This window comes from Cyprinodon variegatus, unplaced genomic scaffold, assembly GCF_000732505.1.
Source record: "Cyprinodon variegatus isolate N-32 unplaced genomic scaffold, C_variegatus-1.0 Scaffold296, whole genome shotgun sequence".
Taxonomy (NCBI): Eukaryota; Metazoa; Chordata; class Actinopteri; order Cyprinodontiformes; family Cyprinodontidae; genus Cyprinodon; species Cyprinodon variegatus.
The window spans coordinates 764740-790088 of NW_015150749.1; the positions used below are offsets into that span (position 1 = coordinate 764740).

General features: G+C 37.5%; 1 protein-coding gene across 1 annotated transcript in view; it reads left to right on the plus strand.

The window, feature by feature from the left end:
* Positions 1 to 302: 302 nt before the first annotated feature.
* fbxw7 (F-box and WD repeat domain containing 7) overlaps positions 303 to 25349 on the plus strand; it is a 116660-nt gene continuing 91613 nt past the window's right edge. Inside the window, exon 1 of the mRNA XM_015383876.1 lies at positions 303 to 716. The gene's annotated coding sequence lies outside the window, so the exon portion shown is untranslated. The remainder of the gene's footprint in view (positions 717 to 25349) is intronic.

Here is a 25349-nt window from a genome sequence, read left to right on the forward strand (position 1 = left end):
CATTTTAATTTATTATTATATATTATTTTATTTATCATTTTAATTTATTATTTTACAATGACCTATGCAATTGTTATTTGGGTGTGAATTAAAAACGTAATTCTGTTCAGTGTGCCTCTGTGCTATTATTGCTATTATTTACATTATTAGTATTGTGGTTATTTATTTTTTAAATAATGATAACGTTATATTTTTCAATTCTTTATTTTCTGCCACAAATGTTATTACGTAAATTACGTCATATTTGGGCGCAGTGGAGCGAACAAAACCGTCGCATCATCACTTTGCGACCACCACTCTCACTAGTCGGTAGAGACGAGCAAAGCAGCCGCTTGTTGAGGAGCCTGAAACAGCTAAAAAAAACAACCATAACTAAAATACAGTTTGCTCTCAGCGGGTGTGCTCCCCCCTTGTAACTATCCGAGACCACCATAAGTTGAACTCAACAAGAATTGGGCCACGGGTTCGAGCAGACCACTTATTATACCCGTGCAGCTAACGTTAGCGGTGTTTTGCACGAACTTGGCTCCTCTAGCCGGTCGTGCTAACGTTAGCGGCGGATAGTCAGGTGCAAGCCGACTGCTGCTTCTGCTGCTGTTTGGGGGGGAAAGAATCAAGCTTCGGCTTCCAGTGTTGAGCTTCCATGGATATCTCTTCCTGGATCTACCTGATCAGACGGAATTAGCGGAGGCTTCGGTTTTCTCGTCATCTTCAAGGTAAACACAGTTCAGTGCACTATCTTAACTGATCCATTCTGCAGTGAAGAGAGGGGCCTAGCATCCACTAGCATTAGCTCTGTGGCTATCTGTTAGCATGGCTAACTTAACGCAGTCTTTTAAAAGTGGTTTTAAGGTGTTCTAAAAGAACATAATTAGTATAGTTTAAGTTAGCTTCACTTAATTGTAGTCGAGTTTCCAATAACACATGAAGCTAAATTCTCAAGCACAATAAATGCATGAAGTTAATCACAGAGGGCATGGAGTATATATCTAGTTCAGATAATCTATATACAATTTAATTTCTTTGAATGTATGCACGGCATTTAAACCACGAATCGAACTCTTTAATGTGAATAAAACACTTTTAAAACCCTATGAAAAATCAAAAAGGGGAAAAAGTAGTGTGAGCAAGGAAACATGCTAAACATGCTGCATGTGGTCAGCTTGGAGAGTTTAGGGTGAACTGAAACCCATACCTTCTTCATCATTAACACTTTTTTGTAGTAAACAGATTAGTTTCCACTGATTCCTACTGTAGGTGCCCCACATACCAGTCAGATAGCATTCCTAACACCACTTTAGGTTGAGCCATACTTTTAAGTGATAAACATAACTGCAATAGGTAATAAATACATGATAAGAATGAGCTTTCAGAATAGTTTATTAATTTTCCATTGAACCCATAGTAATATTTAGACCCCATCGGTCTTTTAATTAGCCTTTATTTAACCAAATGAGCTTGTTTTGCTGTAGAGTATGATATTTCTTAACTTTTAACAAAGGGACACTTCTGCAGTGAAAAAACTAGGGGTATGAAGTTACAAGATATGCTTCACGATAAGATTTACCTGCATATATCCCAATACATTTACAAAGAAGATATATATAGCCAATATAATATACCTCTGGAAAACATCACCAGATCTTGTTGCTCTGGGCTGGTGCACAGCAGCTGAATAAGAGGCTCTTTGGCGGTGTGCTGCAAACTACCTGGAGGTTTAAGTGTTATATAAAAGTAAAACTTTGAGATGGATGTTTGCACATGAATATTTTTTTTTTTTTTACATTCCAGAATCAGAATCAGACATACTTTAATAATCCCAGAGGAAAATTACATTTAAGATCCATTCTGCCATATTTTGAATCGATAGCAATATCTTCTAATGAAATATCCCTATATTCAGTAGAATATTATTTTCTTACACCCATAGAAAAAGCAGCTGTTTAGGAATCACTCTGTTCCACTTTAATGCAGTTTTATTTTTGCTGCATTTTTTTTTTTTTATATTTTGTCCTGATGCCAGTCCATGTCCACAAAAGTGCTTAAATATTCAAAGGAAACTAGCGCCATGTTTTCTGTGCGCTGAAAAGGGGGCTTTTAACGTGTGTGAAGGAAAACATTAAGGCCGTATTATTCATCCTTATTGATGCTAGAAGGAATATAGCAGGAGTTCTTTCAGATATATTTTCATCTTGTAAATTGTAAAATTTTAACCAAGAGGATGCACTCTTTCTAACTATTGTATCATAAAATAAAAACAGTAAAGCCTTAAAGTGGTAGTAGTAAAGTTGTTATAGAAGATTAAATTTTTATATAAGTTCATCCGTGTTCCGATTAAATCTGATTAAATGCTTAGTATGAGCTGTAAGTTTAGATATACCTAATTAATTGCCTACTACTTAACTTCCCATAGAGAGCTGTGTTTTAGGCATTTCTGAAGCTTACACCTGAAAATTTGTACTAAGAAGGAACTTATCTGTTGGCTAAAGATGCCCACCGACAATTTTCCCTTGAATGCTGCTGATAAACTTTATGAACATTAAACAAAATGTATAAACTCATTTCAGTTTAATAGGTTGAGCGAATTCAAATATATGCCTAATTTAATATTTTCATGATCTTTCTTGGAACAAAAGCTTTGGCTTATTACTTGTTTTAAACACGGCAAAGCAATCCAGTGCTATCCTGCTCTCATCAATCTTTAACAACAAACCTTTTGTAATAAACTATATATTTTTGATGCTTGCTTTTCTTCTGTTTTGTTTTTCAACAAAGCTGGGCTATTTAAAACGTAGTTAAAATGTTAAGATAAAACATTTTGTTACTGATTTGGATGCTGTTTGTTTTGAAATATGAGCAGCATATGTTGAAAAGTAGACAGGCTAGCAACATGAAAATGTTTTTGTCCATAAGAGTTTCTCAATGTCAGAATATCTTTGATGTATTCTTGTGAAAGCACTGTCGCCACCAGAGTTGCAGAACCTTTAAATGGACATGGGAAATGTTTTCCTCGAATGCTTTCCTCATGTTTTCCTTGTCATCTTTATGCTTTGTGGCAGCATGGCTCGGTGAGGATTTATGTATGCAAGTGCAAAGATAGGACAATAGTGTCAGGAAAAGAGCAGCATGTTTTCAGTTCACATGGGCATCAGGATGATGAAATAAGATTTCCTGGCTAATAGCTGTTGCGAGGCCTTGAGAAGTGAGAGACGAGGGGTATCTCAAGAGTTTGTTTGCACAAAGCCTTACATTCCCACACTCCTGACTTCTGCAGCGTTGTAGACCCCAGGGCTTTCCTAACCCGTTTCTCATGTGGACGGTGAGATCTGCTGCTGTTTGGAACTCCTATTGACAAATCTTGAGATTAGCCGGTATCCTAAAGAATCAGATTTGACTCTCTAACTTGGAACTTTATGATAAAATAATTAAAGAGAGAAAGATTTTAAAGATTTATTCCTACTGGACAATATTGTTTCACATTATATCTAGTTTGTAATACAGTCCTTTATGTACTGTGGTTTTTTTTGTTTTGTTTGTTTGTTTTTTTCCTCCATGACATCTGCAAAAGTATTTAAGTGACTTGAACGTTTTCATGTTTAGCCGTGCCTTCATCACACACTTCAGTGTATTTAATTGAGACTTTATGTGATGGATCTTTCTTTTCTCTCATTCCTCTTTGAAAAGAGGCTAGAGTTTTGGCCACATATCTCAATTTGTATTTAAATCTAGACATCCATCTGGCAATTTCAAGATACACACTGAACATGCTTTTCATCTAAACTATTGCATTATAGCTCTGAATCCCTGCTTGGGGTGGATGCTCTGCCCCAGTCTGAATGTTTAGCTCTATCCATCAAGCATCGCATTTACTCTGACCAAATCCCCTGTCCCTCTAAAACTCTTTTCCACAGGACACTTTTGGCATTTGCAGTGTTGGCTTTTAAATATACAAAAACTGCCTATAGTACATATTATTTTATGTTGCCTGTGTCTCCCACCCGTGGTTTTCTTTTAGCTTAGATAATTTTTCCCCCAGCTTTTTTATTGTCATTACAAGAACAGAGCAACAAAATGAACTCTGCATTTAACCCATGCCCTTGGGGAACAGTGGGCTGCCATTGTGTGGCACAAGTGGGGTTAAGGGTCTTGCTCAGGGACCCAGAGTGGCAGTCTTGGGGAAACGGGCTCAAACTTAGAACCTCAGCATTCCAAGCTCTATGCCCTAACCACTAGGCCGCCACTCCCCTCTTTATCTCTTTATTTAACCCATCCCCTTGGGGAGCAGTGGGGGATTAAGAGTTTTGCTCATGACCCAGAGTGGAGGCAGTGGGGATCGAACCAGGTATTTGCAACTACTCTAACCCCCCACCCCCGCATTAATCAACAATTAATGGTGAGTTTATTGTTTCCATCCCTACCTCTGATGGATGACAGACCAACAGCTCCAAATAAAGCCATCAATGAAAAGCCTTTGCTGTGAACTAAAGGGAGGCTGTTCTTGGGACACATTGCTTTTAGTTTTATGTCAAATGGAAAAATAAACAAGACATTCATCACTGCTTTTAAACTTTGCTGCTCTATAAATATATATAGGTACATTTAAAGGTATAGTGGAGGATTTTCACGAATTTAAAAAGAAATGCACATGTACAACCCCGTACCTGCTCTGAAAGGGAACGCCTATTAAACCCGTGCGAGAGTGTGCAGGAGCCCATTTCTCCTCGTGCACTCTCTGTTTAAAAGTTGCTGTTTGCATCGCTCATAAAAGTTTACTTTCCAAAACAAGATTTGCAATTTTTCCACTATGTCAGAATCGCCACTAGTAAGTAAAAATGGGGACGAGCACATAGGACGGCTTACGTAAACATATCACCAGAATGATTGAAAATTAGGAGGACCACTTATTTTGATGATCCATCTGGAAAAAGAACATCCTCCACTATACCTTTAAGGTTGTTTTCTTGTATCTGTATAGACAGATGCTTAGCTGCAGTGCATCAGTTGTTAATATTTTCTTTGAGTCTTTAACCAATGTCTTTTTGTTGAAATTGAGACTTGTGTAACATTTATTATCATTGTGACATTATTTCATGTAAATCGAGGAACCAAGAATCGGCCACCTGAAAAATCAGACTTCAAAATCGGTCAATCGGTTCTTATTAGGACTGCAAAACATTTTGAAAAGATGCATATTATGGCTGCAACTCCTAAGTATTTTGGTAGTTCATTAGTCCTTTGCTTGATCAGTTAATAACAGATAACTGTGCTTTATAGAAGTTTATTCACAAAATATGAAAAAAATACATCAATTTAGTAGTCCTGGATTGTGAATATTTATATTAAAGAAGCCGTTTTTCAAAAATTCAAAAGGCTTTTATAGTTGAACATTTTTGGTTTAATTTCTGTTCTGACTTAGTTATTCTTTCAGTAAATAGTAAATGTTTTAGAGTATGTATACTCCACCAAATGATTAATCGATGACTGAATTAGTTGATTATTTTCTCAATCAATTAGTCATCCTTAATCCGACTGATTCAGCTCTAATGCAGTTGTGGTAGTATTAATGTATTCAGCACTGATGGCATCTGTTTTAATTAACCAACATTATTTTTCCTCTCCTCTCTCTATCATCATGATGTTCAGTCTGCTCCCTTTGAGGGTGAGAGTCTATCCAGCCGACCGGATATATTTTTGTCATACAAAGAGTAAATTCATTGTCAGTAGGCCTGCTGTATAGCAGATATAACAGTCCATCTGGAGCATTCAAGCATTCCTTTAAGTTACTGACATGTCACGAATTGTAATTAAAAGCTTTAAATCTATATTTTTTGCAGATGTCGTATAAATTCATGAAAGTGTTTGTAATCCAGTGTATTCGATCTTGACATCCATCATTTGCTTGTCTGGTAAACCACATATGACTGTTTTTAAAGTGTAAATAATAAAGCGTTCTATTTTTTTTTCATGATATATTGCAGAGACAAACTGAGATGAATTCAAAACAATATTTAAAAGAATGTTGAATTGCATCTACATTTACTAGTTGCAAGAAACAAAAAGAAATGGTTTAAAATCTCCTGAGCTTAATGTAAATGCTTTGGTATGTTTGCAGTTTAGAAATGACGAAGGTACTGAAACCACATGCAAACTCCGCTGTTTCAAAATGAGAGAAGGGAAAGGATTGGTAGTAAGGTTTGACCTCTTCCTGATTTAAAGGCCTTTGGATATAAGTATGGTATAAAGCGGTATAAAGTTATGTGGTGGAACCTGGTCCCAGGCCGCAGAAGAAAAGCATTGTCATGTCTGTTTAGGGGTGTAATTTAACAGGGAACTGTAGAGGCGAATAAAGCTGCTCTGATAACCTTTAAAGAAAGAAAACAGTGTTGGGATTTAACTGGCTTGGCATAAGCATTGTACGCTAGCAGCGGTAGTACAGAGAGTGAGGGAGATCAAGGAGAAATGAAATCAAAGGGCTTTTCTTTTGGGAGGTCCAGCAGGGATCTCCCGGCTCCAGAAATTCCCTCTGAGAGTGTAGCTTATCAGAATTATCAAGCTGGACTTTGAGGGAACAAAAACAACATTAAGGACAGCAGAGAATTACTAGAATAAAGGTCAGGCTACAATTGGTTCACACTCTTAAAGTTGCATTATATATAAAGCTTTCATCCCCACTGGCTCTTCCTCTTGGAATTGCTTGGGATCAAGCGTCTTAGTTAATTACTTGCAGCAGTAAATATAAACACCACAGAGGAAGCATCCAGAAATACGTACTGAACTAATCTGGAGGTTATGCAATTATATATTTGCTGTTTTAGTTACCGGGGTTTGAAACTCTGCAACTTCTTCATCTGAACCACTTTATTTGATGTATTGCTCACCATCATTCTAACCTTTTCATCCTATAAATTCCTTCTTAAATTGCGTCTCCTTACTGGTTTAAAATAATCTGGAATGTTAAACAGCAGGATGTAGACCTGGGTCTTTTTACAGTTCTGAATGACCCTCTGCTTTGTATCAGAGAGGCACATGAAAGACGTTAAATAATTCAGTGCTGTGCATGTATCTTTAAGCTCTTCTGCCAACAGAGAGGAACCTCCTAGGCTTTGATGTGGGCTGTGCTGTAAACATCGGTTGACGGTGCAGAGATGAGAAGAAGCCGACGGTGGGACAAATCAAGTCAAGAAATGCAATAGTGCATAATTATTTTCAGCAGACTTTGCTGTTGGGCAAAAATGTGGTGTTTGAGTATGCAGGGATGAACAGAGGTGTTTGTGTTCTTCCTCTGCTTGTCATCCTCTTCCTAGCTATTCCACAGTAAAGGCCCAACATATAGGACGTCCAGTTGCTCTGGTTACCGTTTCTTCAGCTGATAGGTGTTTTTGCGTTTCCATAAAGTTAGCTTTTTATCTGTAAATGGGGTACTATGATGTATAAGTTATAAAGTTAAAGTGACACACAGGCTAATGGGAGGTGTTTTGTATCCAATACATGTTTAAAGGAAAAGTCTGGTCACATTCAGAATACAAACTTCTGAGAATACTTTAAGTATGAAATTATTACATACGTTTTAATAAATTATAAGTGTTTTTAATTAAGATTAATTTCACTGGAATGTGCTTTACCAGAGGCATCCATGTTTGTCAAAGAGAACTACTGCCACCTACCCGTTTGTGATGTCACAGTTGCGGTATCGCCTGTTGAGCAAGTTCAAGTGCTGTATCTGGTGTTTGTCACAACGCGCTATCATCCATGATGGCGACGACCAGTGCACTTTTACCCGATGTATTACAACATCCAACTTCTATGCACGTGGGCATTGTCAGTTCAACTATAGATCTGGTGAATTTCAATGGTAAAGCCCCTATTAAATAATTGTTGTTGATTGCAGATGTGTCTAGCAGATTTTGCTCATAAAGCGGGGAGAATGACGCTCGGCTTACCGCACCGTGACGTCACTGCCGGAAGATGTCAGGAGTGAGGTGTTATTATATTTGGTCAAAAATGGCCGGTCCTGGACTCGGTGATTGTGATGAAAATTGTTTACATTTTTTACTTATTATCGCTAAATTCATTATATCATCGCAAATGTATTAGTTTTAGGTATAATAATGACCGGACTTTTCCCTTTAAAGACTCATTCATAAAAACATCTTATAAATATATAAATTGTCATATTTACAAACTACTGAAAAGTTCCCTCCTCCACTGAACACAAGGAGCTAAACTTGATTTAAGTAGCAATGCTGCAACTTTTAAACATCCAAACAGGATTACAGTTAAATACACAATTTACAAACTTTTAAAAATGTGTTTAATGAAAAGATAAACTTCTGAATTTATGAGCCCCAGTACAGCCTGTATGTCAACATGAAGTATGGCTGCAACTAATAATTATATTGCCTCGATTAATCTGTAGGGGTGTGGGGAAAAAATCGATTTGGTAATATATGTCGTGATTTTCGTCTCCCCCGATATTATATCGATCTTTCAGTTCCTAGTATCGATTTTAAACAGACAAAAGAAATTTTTTTCCTAAAACAATCAAGGAAAATGGGCTGCCTTCTGAATCCCCAGTCTGGCAGATGGTGCTGTGGAGCCCCTTTCCTGACTCAACCCAAACAACATGGACTCAACCCAAACAACACAAACAATAAGTAACTAAATTATCAATATCTTCTGATGGACATATAAAGCACTTGCTTCTTATTTATACATCTAATTTAATAGCTGGGAAAATATCACAATTTATAGTGATATTGCAATGTCGTTATAATATTGTATTTTGAGGCTCCAAGTATCGTGACAGTTATCGTGTTGCAACACCCATGCCATCCCATTAATCTGTCGATTATTTTATTATTATCGGTTATTATTATATCGATTTATAACCTGATAGCCAAAGGTTCCGTAAAGATCATTTTTATAGCATTAAACCAGGTGAAACTAAAACTATTCCATTCGAGGAGTTCTAGATAAAACATAGCAACAGACAAGATAGAGTTTTTTGTAATTCACAAAATGAACAGTTTTTTTCACTTTGCAAGAACGGCGTGTGGTCTTTATTAAGGAAAAAAAAATTCTAAGAATCATTGTTAACTTTCTGATGCAATTTTATGTTAAGACGTATACATTGTCGTATGACAAATTTTTTTTACGGTGATATAATTAATGGGTAAAAAGTGGAAAGAAGAGAACTGATAGCATAATTAACTAATGGCATAAAAAAAAGACTTTATTGGTCCCCAAGAGGTGGAAGTAGAATATGAATATACAGAGGAATAATGTCAGACCCTATTTTTTTTCTTCATTTCTAATCTTTTTTTTTTTATTCTTTACTACATCATTTTGCAGATACATTATTACTCTTAACTCTCCCATGTCTTTGCTGATACTATTAACATTATCAAAGGCATAGAAAAAAAAATAGATAACTGATTAAAGTATTGTTGTTTAAAGTGTTTAAAGTGTGTTTAAAGTGTTAAATCTTTTGAACTTGCTGTTGGAAGTTGCAGAGTTTTTCTTCAGTGTTATTTCTCTCCCCCATGTCCTGTGTGGCACAGAAACAATTTCAAAATGTGCAATTCAAAGTTATGTAGATGAGCTCTCTGGCCTAAATTTTCCTCTGTGCGGATGAATTATTTACCGTTTATCTAATTTCAAGCAGACATGCAGTAAGTCGGCTCTGCTCTAAAATATATCATGTAATTTCACCGCATGTTGACATATTTAATCATAAAACCTTTTTATCGTGTGAAACAGGTTTCAAAAACACTCAGTTGGTAAATAATACAAGGGGAAAAATTAAATGCATGTTTAAATTTGAATGGTGGATTTCATTTAATAAACTTAATGCCTGGCATTTATATAAACACAGGTAGGGGAAATAAAAGGAGCCGCAGCGTTGAATTATTCATGCTGGTATCGTACAACACAGGGAATATGTTTGGTCTGTCGTGATAGGATATTCCCAGACTTGACCTGCGCGGCTCTCTGCAGGCAGCTGGCAGCCAATTAAAGTTCCTTTAAGACTATTAAGGAGGATAATCCTTCAGGGGGAGTTTCAGTGAACGGAGAGAGCAGGTAAACAGTCCCTGATTTCACTCATCTCACCATCCAGTTGTTCTCTATCGCTGTCATCTGCAAACCATTCCTGGAAAATACACGCAACATCCCTTTTTATGATACTGAGAAAATTAACCCTAGGTCATATTCACATATTGTTAGTGCTTCTTAGGTTCTTTATCACACTACATTACTGCAATACTTCTGAGCTTGATATAGGTTGGCTTTTTTTTTGCCTTTTCTAAAAAGGAGGCTGTGTTATACTTCAGAGCATGATTCCTGCACCCTGATGGATGGGTATAGACATTTATCAACAAGATGGGTTAAATATAGGGCTGGATGTTAGGTAATAATAGTAATAATTGAACTTTATTGATCTCACATTGGAGAAACCTACCTCTGCATTCAACCCATCCCTTTAGGGAGCAGTCGGCTGCCATGGTGGGGTGCCCGGGGAGCAGTGTGGGGTTAGGGGTATTGCTCAGAGACCCAGAGCGGCAGTCTGTGGGAGTGGGGCTCAAACTCGGAACCTCAGGATTCCAAACTCTATGGCCTAACCACTAGGCCACCACTCCCTTGTTTTCAAATTACAATATAATCACAATTTTAAACATAATTTTCAAGTAGGAAGAGGTGCTTGATTTTTGCTCACAGTACATAATGTTAACAAAACTAAAGGCCAGAACACACCCGGTCCGATTTTGCCTCTGATCTGACAGAAAATCATGTTGGATGAAGTTGTGGTGTTTAACGCTCATTGAAAGTTAATGAGGCTGATCACACCCGACACGAATTTCTGCAAGGGAGCTTGCGTAGCTACAACTGAGATAGACCCGAGGTCAATTTTAGTCGGACTACGCAGCAATTTTTTAAGCCACTTAATGGTTAAATATCACAATAATTTGGGCAGTTTTACCTTAATAACGTTAAATGCAAGATAAATGCTCCTGCTCCTCTATTAGAAATAAAGGCATGTGCAGGAAATGCAACTGCTCTATTCATAATTTACTTATTCAATAAACCACATTACATATTACTTTCAGTTAAATATTAAAGTCTTGTACCCATTCAGGTTAAATGATTTAACAATGTCTCATTGAACAGGAGAAACATGTTACCTGTCTTGCAAAGTTTTTTGCGTAAAGGTAATGGAGCCTTTTGCACATCTTCAAACTCAACAGTGTGGTTGTTCTGTAGGTGGTGGAGGTGGGATGTGTTACTTGGGGTAGTCCCGAGAGTTTTCAGACAAACTTCGCATTTCGTGTTCTTTTGCTCAACATCTATGGCGTAATTGTGGTGCCACTGAACTGAGCCTGCAGTGAGAACAATTTGCATCATTTAAACTCGCACATCCTTGCTCAAAACCCGTCTGCCGTGCGTTCAACTCTGACAACGCGCTCTCAACTTCTTCTCTGCGCACTCTGCTTCCCTCTGCTGTTGCTGGGCTACACAGGATTAACTGATGTCATTTTGTTTACGGATGTGTTAGATGCTTCCTCAATGGAATCGTCTGCCATTCTCTTTATTTACGCTTTATTTTCCCCACATGCTGCAGTGTCTTAAAGGGGAAGGAAATACCAGTCACAAGCGCACACAGGCGAAATGGCAGAAATATTTACCAACTTATGTACCGAATTTACCGACATGGGAAAATTTGCTCCTGTTATCGTAGTGAATGATGGGAATGATAAAAATGCGGTTTTACAGGAAGAGAGATGTGGTTACAAAGTATAACGCATCAGTTTTGGAGTCACGTACATAGTAAGTGGGTCAGACTTTTTCAAAAACAATGAATGAAAAGTAAAAAAAAAAAATACCCATGATGGGGGCTCAGGAAGAGAGAAAACGGATAAGGTAGTGTCCCTTTAAGCCTGGCAAGAAAAGCCACATGGGACAGAAAGCGCTGTTTATCACTCTCCTCGAAAAAAGAAAAACTTCAGGGAAGAGAAAACGGATATAGTAAATTAGTGATCTGTTTGAGCCTCACAAAAAACAAAATAGCGAGGAACATACAGTGCAGGTAAGCTCAGCTTTAACTCTCCCCTCTTTATAAAAAAAAAAAAGACAAAACTTTGATAAACTTCACAGATCCGTCTCTGAGAATCGATCACTCACTGCCTAAGTCAGCATACTAACCGTCCAACTGCGTTTATTGCTGTTTTTTTTCGTTTCTTTAGACCTAGTTCCCATGTTTTTAATATAGCAAAGGCATATAAACATTCTCTCTTTTCTGGTCTGCACTGACTCCCTAACTGGGGCTTTGCTTTATAGCTACAACAGTGTTTTTTTATTATTTATTTTTTATTAACTTTTCAAAATCTGGCCAAGTCACATGTGGGAAATTGTTGCCGTTTGTATAGCACAGAGACAGAAGAGTGATAATTCTGCGCAGATCTTCCCAAACTGACTAGTCATAGGCTTCCTATACGCAGTCAGTGGGACTTTGAAAAAAAAACTCTGAGTTGAGAGTAAAAAGTTGTACGCAAACGGTGTGTTCTGGCATTAAGACCCTTTCTGACTCCAGGGGAGGTCAAGATGCTTCAAGTGGATTTGCAACTCAGAAAGGGCAGAAAGCGATGCAGCTAACATACTGATCTGTGTATGTGAGCTAGAGGTGTTTCCCTTAAGTGCTAAAGTACGGTGACAATGGACTCGGGATCCAAAAAAAAAGATACATTCAGCTCTGTGAAAACAATGAAACCCTGAAAACAAATATGTTTGTACTCAGCACAGAGGAAAATCAAATGGGGGGGGTAGTTTGTGGGGGAGCTGTGTTTTAATAGGGAAGAAAAGAAACACTGACAATCAGCTGGTTCAGCTTAACACACCGGCCGTTTGGGAATCCCTCCGAACCTGAAAGCTCCACCGCTGCCTTCAGGGGTTACTCTCCACCGATGGAGTGGGAGCGCATGTGTCCAGCTGCCTGCAGGCGCACAGGCCGAGTCTGAGTGGATGACAGAAACCCAAAGCTGTGGGTTTGGTGGCTGGTCTACGTTTTCAAAGAGACGACTTGGATGTCCTCAAAAAGACAGGTTTCTCCCGTATATATGTGCAAATAAGGAGGGGAATGAGTTTAAAAGCACTGCTTCCAAGGCAGTTAAGCTAATTATTTACCACACTGACATAATTTCAGTCATTTTGACAATTTTTGAGCATCACCAGCTGTTGGGTGAAATGTACTTTACAGAGCCCTGGAAAGAAGGACCCTAGATGTCAGTCTATAGTCTCATATGCTCATAAAAAATGACTTTATCTGCCTAATTTCAGCGAAGCAGTGACAAAATCAGTGTAGCAGTCCGCTACAAGTTAATTGTAGCCCTGGGATGTCAGAGAGCAGAACATCAGTGCTTGGTTAAGAGCTGACGCCTGTTTCAACCAATTGTAGTACAAACGCAAAAGTGAGTAAAATTAAAAAATAAAATAAAAATAAAAACCCTGCCCTGACATTCAGGCTCTCATCACTTTGGTTTCTTGTTTTATTTAATCATCTAATTACAAAAAAAGGTGGGGTTATTAACATCCCCGATGTCAACCAAATAATTTCCATTTAAAAGCATGAACACAAGGTATTTTTAGATTATTTTCTTTTAAAATTGGTGAGAAATCAGCGATGCGTGGGGGAGAAACAGAGCAGTACCCCCATATATGGAGACTCGTAGTTCTTGACGAAACTCTCCGGGGCTCCATTCCAGACCTTGTGACCCTTCTCTCAGTGCCCATTTCCTGTGTGATTACTGGCTACTGAAGGCGACTAGTGATAGAAAATCTATCGAAGAAAACGGAACGGGTGATAACCATCAAATAACCAGAGGCTTATATTGCTTTTCCTTCAACAGAAACAACTTTGTAATTTCACACCTTTCATTACTCATTCATCATTCTTACAGTCATGCTTAGTTTTTCTAAGTATTTGAGGAATCTTTTTATAACCTTGCATTTTTTAAGGTGGGTTTTTACATGGCTCACCCTGCTTTATCAGAGTTTCTAAGACAACAGTTCAGCCCTGATCTGTGAAACTTTATGGTTCTGTTTTGGTTACCACACCCCAAGGTTAGAAATGCTATACTTTTACTTTAAATCTTATGTTGGAAGTTGTGCAATTTCTCCATGAGATTTTTCTTTCTTTTCTCTAATCATGTGGAGTTTTGATACGGCATTTATTTCATGAACTGTTTTGGTGGGTGAATAATTTTAAACAATAGAATTAGGAGCTTCAGAATGAGTCATTCCATGCGTCTGGGTTCAACAAGGCCAGACAGGACCCGCTTCTATTAATCTCTGCAAAAGGTGTATCAGAACAAGTCACCATGATTAAGCTCAATGTGAGACGATAACTGCCCTACTATTAGGGTTAAATGGAAGCATTTTGCCGTGTTTTTCTCGATATTTGCATGCACAATTGCAGCCCATCCCATTTTTTCATCTTTATCTCCCCTAAATCAAATATTGTGTAAACCCTCTGCCTTTTTTTTATACAAGAACTGAAAGACTCATCCAAAGAATATTTGTGCAATTATATTTTCGCAAGTGATTCGCAGAATTGTATTTTCTTATAACTCAGAACTATTCTCATTGCTTCACTTTCCTTTTACCTTTTTTATTTAATGCAATTCATATTATGAGAACAAATAAAAAGATTAGTCTCCAAGTTTGGTGAAAAGTCTGTGTAAAATGACACTTCTGAAAGTCAGGCTGAGAAAATAAAGTTTAGGAACAAGCAGATGGAGCTATACAAAATATGTTAAGTGTTATATTCATTAAGGTGAACATTTTTGGTAAATGAATGTAAAACTGTTGCCATAACTTGGTATTCTTTGTTACCTTCTTTTTGCCCCAGGGGTAATTTTAGCTGCTCTGTTGAAGGCTGAACATGGCTGTGAATAAGCAGGAGCCGCCGAGCTGAGAACATGCATGTAGCGCAGCCACTGCTATCAAATCTGTTCTGTCCACAATTTTATATTTGAAAGAGGAACTTACTGTGGTTTCTCATAGTGTCTGCTGCTATTTCATTATTTTGTATTGTTTTATTGGCTAAAACCAAACATTGGTCGGCTGGCACCGACATGAGCCGCCCCACAACTCTGTGTGCCAGGAGGCGGCGGTAGCCGCTCCGTAACAGCTGGGTGGTAGCTAGCTAGATGAGCCCTTAAATTTGTTGTGTTTCCACGTTTTACTTGAACCGTTTTGCCGCAGATTTTACAAATTGCCTCATTTAAATTGTCAGGCTCCCTCTTTTCCTTTGGCTGAAAACCAAAATGCTCCCAAAGGGGTGAAGTAACATTTGATTTTGATACCAGTGCAGCTGCCATTGTATCCTTCTCAACTGTTGTCCCAAGATGCAGTGATGGCGGTGGCTGGTTTTATAGCGCAGTGAGTTTCTTGATATCGCGATATTTCATTCATGCAGTTATTGTGACAGCCCTACTTTACATCATTAATCTGACTTGCCAAGGTAGTTTGGCCTACGAGGATATTTTTCCAGGCTCTTTTCATCTTTAGAGTAATCATTAATAATTCAGTTCCTACAAGCTCTTATCTGTTGAAACAAAAGGTGCGCAAATTAATATTTACAATTTAATTTACTGTAATTGTTGTCATCGGTGCCAAAACAATCTATTTGTAATTTGTCAAAAAAAAAAAAAAACGTTTTATCAAAACCAAATTCTGCAATTATATATATATATAAATTTTTTTTCATGAAATTGAAGATACACACTGAAGGCATCAAAACTATGAAGTAACACGTGGAATTATATACTTTACAAAAAATTGTGAAAGAACTGAAAATGCGTCTTATATTCTAGGTTCATCAAAGTAGCCATCTTTTGCTTTGGTTACTGCTTCGCACACTCTTGGCATTCTATTGATGAGCTTTAAGAGGTAGTCACCTGAAGGGGTCTCCCAACAGTCTTGAAGGAGTTCCCAGAGATGCTTAGCACTGGTGGCCATTTTACCTTCACTCTGTGGTCCAACTCACCCCAAGTAAATAAATATATATATATATATATATATATATATATATATATATATATATATATATATATATATACAAAAATAATATTTTATATATATATATATATCCCATTAAATACCGAGAGCGCTCAATTTAAACCACATAAGTAACACATATGGCTTTCACATTCAGCTCTTTAAGAAACACAATTAATACTTTATGCTGCAGCAGCTGCGAGATGTGCTACATTGGTGTAGTTTAGAGGTTGTAGCTCTGCTTTTTATTAGCTCAGCAGCTTCATTGTTCTGAATCATGGCTTTAATTGTTTCACATAGTTGAGTTCTGGAGCAATTAAAAACAGCAGATACTCTATCCAGGATTTCATTGCTACAGCACGGGCGGAAGTATATATTAAATGTTGATGCAGTGCTTCAGCAACTAACACATGGAAAATATACTATGTTAAGCACACACTGAGAAAATCCTGCCATGGCATCTGGAGACCCTACACTTCTTATTTGGTGCATCAGCAGGGCTTTTTAAATGAGCGTTTCTGTCTCAGTTATTAAATGTCATACAGTTGGAGAGCCTGTCTGGGCATCTGGTTATTCTGTCAATATTCAGTTTTATCAATTATTCCTGTAGCACCACTCCTGCTATGTAGAACTGCAAACCTGGTCAGGTCTACTTAGCTTTTTGGAGAGCTCCTATGAACCTGCAGAATTTCTTAAAGGAAAAGTCCGGTCACATTCAGAATACAAACTTCTGAAAGTACTTTAAGTAGGAAATTATTTCATACTTTTCAATAAATGATAAGTGTTTTGATTAAGAATAATTTCATTTGAATGTGCTTTACCGGAGAATCCATGTTTGTCAAAGAGAACTACTGCCACCTACCGGTTTCTGACATCACGGTGCGGTATCGGCTGTTGAGGAAGTCCCAGTGCTTTATCTAGTGTTTGTCACAACGCGCTATCATCCATGATGACATGGTGACAACCAGTACACTGAGAGTAACGGATTAATGACGTGTTTTTTCTCTGGCCTGAAGTTTGACGGCAAATCCTCCCTCATCAAGTTGGCAATCCAAATATGAACTCATGGTGGATCATGGGTCGGAAAGGTGAAATTACACTTTTTTTCTTTTTACTTTAACCTTTATTACATCCAATTGCCATGCCAGTTAAACTATAGCTCTCGCAAATTTCAATGGTAAAATCCTCTGGAAATCTTAAATAATCTTTGTTGATTGCTGATGTGTCTAGTAGCTCCCCATTAATTTGGCTTGTAAAGCGGCTTACCGCACCATGACTTCACTGCCGGAAGATATCAGGAGTGAGTTGTTACTATATATGGGCTAAAAAGGCCGGTCCTGACTAGGTGATCGCAATGAACATTTTCATTTTCTTACTGATTAACGCAAAATTCATTTAATTACCACAATGGGTCATTATTTATAACCAATAAATAATGACCAATAAATAATAACCAATAAATAATGACCCATTGGTAATTCGTTCTGCGATGGAATTGCGCCCTGTCCAGGGTGTACCCCGCCTCTCGCCTGTAGACAGCTGTAGCACCAGCACCACTAGCGACCCCACTTGGGATAAAGAGTGTTAGAAAATGGATGGATGGACGTTTATTCCTTGCTGACCAGACTTTTCCTGTAAGTTAAAAGCACCTTTTTCTGTATTGACTAGTTGTCTAGAATATCATCCCCTGAACACCAAGTGAAAGTAGAACAGGATTCACAAAGTCTTGATTTGAACTGGAGAATTTCAGCACAAGGATTTGTTGCAGTTGTAAGACATTAATTGAAACAGTGAAATGTAGTACACATAGATTGATATTTTTCCAGCTTTATTTATGTTAATTAATAAATGCATACAGAAATGCTTATGAAAACTCCAAAGAAAGGTTTCTGATTTCAAAGGTATTTCTTTAGATCAAGGAGTGTTTTCAAAATTGACTGCATACTGAAGAAGTAATTCTTCCATTTGATTCAGCCGTGGGGAGGCTCAGACTAAATGACGGCTAATAGAAAAGTGCGATATGTTATTTTTAATGACCCATTTTGAAATTTTCTTTGTGTTTGGATTTTTCTCTACACTAACCTCGATCATGTAGATGTTTCCATCCAGTATTTCATTGTTTTTATGGCCTCTGAAGCTTGTTTGTCCAAAGACTATCATGGCAGGACTTACCTCTTACTGTTGTGTGTAAAAGTATTCACTTCTGCTTGCATGCATGGATCAGCATGCTGATGGAAACTCTTAACCTTTCTGTGCGGCCATAAACTCACTAAAGTGTTACTGTCACTTAAAGGGCTGCAGTGAGGAAGGTGGTGTCTTGACATTGAGTGCCTCTATTATTTAAAGATGACTTGTTAAATTGTGATCATATTGCAAATGCAATTACTTGCCCAGCCCTAAGCTAAAAGGTGCAGGACACTGGATTACAAGGACTGCAGTAGAAAACCCCTGTTCTAGAGGATCTCATGACTGTGGTTCACTTGCTGACAAGCTGTATGAAGATGCTATCATTTACCAACTAGGCTTGGTACAGGCTTAGGTCAACTGCTGCTTTAATGGCTGGCATCACTTCGCTTCATTGGTCAGCAAACGGCCTGACCTTAACCTCTCGGTTCATCTATTGGTATCGGCTGATATAAATGCAGCTGTGGCTACGTAATGCCTCAGCAGAGACACAGACCTGGTCAACTCTTGGCCATGTTGGCACAGTAGTTCAGGCAAATTGATCTTATTAGGATCAGGATTAGACCAAGTATTTAGTGGAGGATCTCATTGGAAGACGTTTCTGTATCAAAATCCTTCTTATTGACCTTATGGTGTCAGACTTCGTTTCAGATGATTGTCTGAACGACATGCAAGCTATTTCTTCCTAACTTTATCAATAGCCTCTGCTGCTTTAGAGTCTATTTCAAAATATTGTCAGTACATTCAGATAGTTTCTGTCAAAATGTTATTCATTTATAAAGATATCCTCCATTACTATAATTCTCACAGATTGTCAGATGGATGAATTCCAACTAATGGGAGTTTGAGGTTGAAAAGTTTTGTCTGCCAGCCGTTGGCCATTGTTCGCTTCCTAATCGTGACGCAGAGGAAGATCTGACACATCTGTTATGGTGACTCACAGCTACGTGCTGTTGCAGGTGTTATATGGTGATTCCCACTGTTGATATTTCTCTACATTCAAAAGAAGAAGTGACTGTGTTCTCTCTGGGCGTTTAAAGAAGGGATTCAGATCTCCCATCATTAATTTTGACACACTCGTTTGGCTTTCTGAGTCATTGATGAGACCTAATTTTTTATCGTAATTGATCCGCCTTTTTCTCCAAAGAAAAAATAAACCTAGGGACATCAGGAGAAGGATCTAGGTTGTAGAATTGCTCTTGTGACCTAAACAAAGAAAGAAAGAAAGATAGTTAAACTGCTCAAGAGTTTTGTAGGAAGGAACCTTTTACTTGGAGAAGTTGTCATGACTAGAATACCAGGGCCAGGAGCTTTGCTTTTGTTGGTTCATGATGATGAGGGAGCTCTGGCTTAGGGTCAGCTTGTAAAATCCCAGCCAAGATGGCTTTGAAGCTGTTATTGAAGCCTGGATGAGTCAGTCCCATTTCACCCTCTGCTCTATCAATTCTTGCATTTATGCCAAAGGTGAAATGGGTTGGCCCAACTTTTTGGTTCCTCATAGTAGGAGCAAATTCACGTTAAACTGTTAAATTATAAAAATCTGAAAAAACAAATTTTACTGTAACATCAGTCATTACAGCTGGGCTCAGGTTTATCCACAGACTCAGCAGATTTAGTTTTAAAATAGCATTTTACTCTCAGCTACTTGGGAAGATATTGATTAATTAATAAATCTCAACTTGATTAATCTTAGCAATAGACTGACAATTAACTGATAAGCAGCAATTTCCTTTAACAGTTTTCTTTTGTATTAAGATTTCCTTTCCATGAAATGAATGCAATTATGTTTCATTTAAACACAGAAGTTGACAAAATTTCACATATCATGAGCCTCAAACATGTTTGAAAATATAGCAAAACAGTAAAGTATTAGGTTACTAAATAGGGTTAAAACAAACATAGAACAAAATGTAAAACACTTAATCCCCTAGGATAAGGATTGTTAAACTAATGTTTAAATTAAAAATAAGTCCAAAGCAAACTGTAAGAATTACTAAAAAGATCCCTGAGAGATGAACTGGAAAAGCTATAAAGAGCACAAACAGGCTTCCTGGGTCTGAAACAAACATCCCTCTCTATGCTTTGAATGAGGTCTTTGTAAAGCGAGTATTTTGGTTTAAAAAAAGCGGCATGTTAACATCTTCTGCTGTGAGTCCTGTGAGCAGCCTGTTTAGTGTGACCAGCTACAGAGAATACACATTTAGATGAGGCTGTTGTGTCTTCTATGCACCAGTACCATCCCAGTCTGTCAGACTGGAATCAAGGTGGCCTAGGAGCTTTCATATAGGAGTCAGTTTCTTTCTTTGTGTCCTTGTTGCAGGGGGTGGAATACTTTTCCCAAGACTAACTTCACTGCAGATGAACCACAGCTTCCTCAGTAGTCTTGCTAATTGCCTCTTGTTGGGTTTTGAAGGTCACGTGTTCTGATACAGCCAGTTTAAGCAGTTTAGTTACAAGAAATCTTTAATGGAGCAGCGTCACATTTTTATGCATGAAGGTTTCAAATTAGAACTACACTCAAGTACATTTTTACACAGTGACTGTATCTAAACATCGATTTTAATTAGAACTAACCGGACAATAATAAATAGCATTATGCGTAACATGTCAGCTAGTGACTTTTTAACCCTTTAAACCCTTTAAATGTATTACATAAATTATTATGAGCTCTACCTTCATCTTTTACCAAGTGAAGCCTCACCTATTTAAAAACTATCCTGCTTTGCTGCTTTTTCTGTCAAAAGGCCCTGCGACGCGTGTTGTTGAGGCTTAAGGATTTCAGAAATAGCATACATGCTAGTGATCAAGTTAGGGATTCAAAATCTAAAAGAGGCTTATTCAGTCTTAACTAAATTATTTTTGACTCCTGATTCTTTCCGTGGAGCTTAAAGGCTGTTAAACAAAGCAACATTTTATTTAAAATTGCATAATCCTTTTATGTTTTAAGAATTTTTTTGTTTATTTCAACAAATAAGAACAAGTGCTCTGTAAAATGTGGTTTAGTGCAGAATGATTCACCTGAGGTTTGACTGGACTGTAAGGAAAACGATAATTGTTCATTTTGTTTATTTAGCTCTAACTAATAATAGTTCTAAATGCATAACTGAACAGTCTTTAACAAACAGCTTTAGATGCATAAACACTGTTTAGAAAAATAACATACGAAAAGAACAGGACTTAGAATTAGAAAGGCTTTTAAAACTCCCAATATATTGATGTGTAAAACTTGCTTAAAATATAAAATATTAGCATGTCTAAACCCACTTTTAGGAGCACTCTTTTGTGTGTGATCTGGCTACTGTTCTACCCAGAGTTTGTTTAATAAGACATGACGATACAGTTAGAGGAGCTTATTGATTTGCCTCTAAGACCAAGAGCAGGAGATTTGGACAAAAAAAGGAAATGAAAGTCCAAAGCAGCTCATACAATAGCGAAGTCAGTTTGTTTACGGGGTTTCATTTAATGGACTTGGGAAAAGACATGGAGATTTAGGGTCACTGAGGGAGACAAGGACCTGAATCCTCTTCTCCGTGTACGGAAGACCCCACCCTGTGCTTCATTGTTTGCTTCCCAGGCAGGATGCCGACCTTTCACACTTACAAACAAGAGACTGTGGAAGTTATTGGAGTCATTATGAACAAACCGGCTAAATTAAGTCTGAGGCATCCTGCTTGTACTCAGTCGTATTTAAAAAGGTGTGAAAAGTGATTGGGAAGGCTTGTCCAAAGTGTAACGATGATTAGGATTTAGCTGGTTTGTTTTGGCAGCATTCAGATGTAAATGTATGTTAATTAGAAATGACTGATTAGGAGATTACATGCAATTAGGCTGTTTTCTCTGTGATTGGTGTTCGGGGGCTGTAAAGGGAGAGATGGGGAGGTTCCTTAAAGCCCCGACTTGTGGTGCAAGTCCTGAATAATTCATCACAGGCACACGTCGGTGAATTAAAGGTAAAGCGATAGCACTCTGCGCTGTCTTCTTTGGGTTGCTGCTGCATTTTTAAAGTGTGAACCAGCACTCAGATGTCAAAGTGTTAACCTTGTCGTCTCCTTAAGAGTTTCATTGCTCTCTGTGTGTGAAAAGGGGGGCATTAGGTACAGGGTTTTAATAATTCAAAATCAGTTTTTCATTTCTTTTCATTAAAGTGCCACTTCCCTGTTTTTATCTGATGTTTTATTTCTTTAACGTGACAATACTAACACAGATTCTTAGTAAACATCAGAGGCAACAAAGTGTTTCTTCTTTCTTTCTTAGTAATATCTGTTCCCTGCTGTTTGCAGTCTTGTAAGAGTGAGCTTCTGTTTCTAGAACAAACTATCTTCCACACAGGGGACATTGTTGTGATATTGCGTTGCAGTAATGTAGGAAGAAGTGCACTGCTGTTGTTTTTTCTCAGAAAGCCCTGCAAACTGCTTTTGAAGCACTGTGTTAAAAGCGACTGAGATTTAGTTATCCTCTGTGTCACTCCTTAATCAGTCCCACAACTCTCACCCACTCATTCTCTGTAAATAATTCAGCACAGCATTTTTCCTGCTTCACAGATCTGATGGTGAATAGGGATGGTTTAAAAAAAAAACTGCTGCTACTGCAGAAATATTAGAAATAAAAAGGTCAAACAGTTTTTGATAAATGGTTCTATTGGACCTCTTTTAGAGTTTTTAAAATCATTGCACCTTTGTTTTTTTTGGATAATGCGGGGTAGATGGAAATTAAACTTATGTATATCGTCATTTTTGGCATTGCATCAAAAATCTTTTCTGTGGTTTATTTATGGTAGGATGTTTTCCTAAATAAGAATTATTCAAACACAGACCATGGTCTGTTTCTCGGTTTTAATCTGGTTTTAAAGACAGTCCTCATATGACTGAGTAAATTGCTTAAAATGTTTATGAAATGTGTTGGTTGTTGGTGCCTTGGGATATTCCAGGCTAAGTGCTTGTTTTTGGGAATGGGATCTTTCTGCTTCATAGAAAGCTCTGTTTTCTTTTCAAAAAAAGCTGTCATGGTGCTCTATTTATATTCTCAGAGTATTGAATTCAGCCTTATAGCAATGTGGTCGTCACAGATACAGCCTGTTAGCTCATCACTGGCACATTGTTTGCTGGAGGTTTTAGTTTTTGTCCACTAGAGTGCAGCAGATTCAGTTAAGGTCATCAGTATTAACTTTGTTCTAGTGAAGAATAATGTCCCACTTTCTTTTTACTAAACATGGACAAACATTCAAGCATTTTGAGCTTACATAGAAAATAAAAATTAAAGCAACTGTAATCTACACATTAAGTCATGCTTTGGAAAAAAAATAAATAAATAAAATAAAAAAACAACATAGCAACCGAACACTTTGCCTGCAAATAAAGCAAATTGATATCTGCTTCCCTTTCGCTGGTATTAGCCTCAAATTGTAGAGTCAAAGTTTAATTGTAATAATTTATGGAAAAACTGTATATCCAGAGAAATCAAAGTCTATTCACATAGAATTATCTGGTGGCAAATGGGCATCACAGAAGTGTTTTTTATAGTGTTCTTACTCCCGTCCACATCTTTGGACTCATATTCATATCTATTGAAGTGAGAAAACAAAACAAAACAAAAGCAAGCAACTTTAGGTCTAGGACCATGCAGATGTTCCTCTATCTTAATGTCGTATTAACAGTTTCAGACAAAATGATCTAAACTTACCTCTATTGGTTTTCTGCTCTTAAGCTTCTTCTTTGGGTTTAGTATGTAGACTTTATGCATACTTAAATAATAAGGTTAAAAGTTTCTGAATGATCTGTTTTGAGGGCCAGTGGAGCATAAATCTTTTTAGCTTCAGTATCATGCAAATGTCTCTATGGTTGGTGTTATGCAAGGTAAAAAAACAAAACAACAATACTCAACATGGCTTTGAGGTGCACAACCTTTCCCTCTTTTAGTGAAGACGATTCCAATCAGGGGTTCAGTTGTTTTTAAAGTTGTTCCATTGTCTATACTCACCTGTGTATAGCAGGTCGTAGATGGAGGCGGTTTGCTTCCTCAGTGGTTATTAGATTAAGGCGGGATACACTCTAGAAAAGCTGCAAGGCCATACAGAGATCCACGGGAAAGACAACCATGAACGCACACTCTCATCATTAAAGGGAATTTAGAAAAAAACAATTTCAGTTATATTTTTTGGGATTTTAGAAGGCAGTCGTAGTACCCAGAGTGAACCTACTCACACAAGAGAGAACATACACATTCCATGCAGAAAGACCATATGATGTGATTTAAGCTCTGTACCTTCTAACTGCAAGGCAATGGACCTACCAACAGTACTACTGCGATAAAGGATAGTGTCGTTCCTTTCGGCTCCTTCTTTACAAAGTCTTGTTCAGCATTTTAGGAAACTGAACTCTAGTGATAAAGTTCCAGTGTTGTTTCATCTGAAGAGGTTTCTGCAGGAAGGCTTTTTAAATCCCACCGGCAGACATTGATTATGTATAAGGTCCTTACCCACCTTCAAACATCCTTTGGTGTTTTTATTAAATCCCACTTATAATGCATCAGTTGTATCCTGGAATATTATAAATGGTTTGAAAAATTTTTGAATATTGCAAACCTATTTTCTAAACTAGCTCATTCATATTAGGGAGTTTTTTTCTTTCTTCCTTTGCATTTTTCTTAGCTGCTGATGAGTAAGGAAACCACCGAGCTCAACAAATACTAGGTCAGTCTATCTTCCACCTCATCTATCTGTATTTTGCTAGCAAACCTGTCTAATGCACAGCCTACGTGCACAACGTGATTTTTGATCCAAATGAAAAGATCCCACAGCAGGCAGTGAGGGTCTTTTCTTTATTTCCTGTTTCTGTGACTGTCATCTGCTCACTACTCTTTTGATGATTGGAAAACTAAAACATGCAAAGTGTATGGATATGCAAGGGAAACTTTTCAGAAGATTATTATCTTTAAAGCACATTTAAAAACAACAAATGAAGGACCAAACTTCTGTATGTCAAGATAAAAAGTAAAACTAGTGCAGTAAGAACAGCTGTTACAAAGTAGCAAAATTAAAAAAATAAAGCATGGTTTTTTGAATATAGCACTTATGAAAAAACTGAAACTGCATAGCTATTTACATGTATGTATTAATG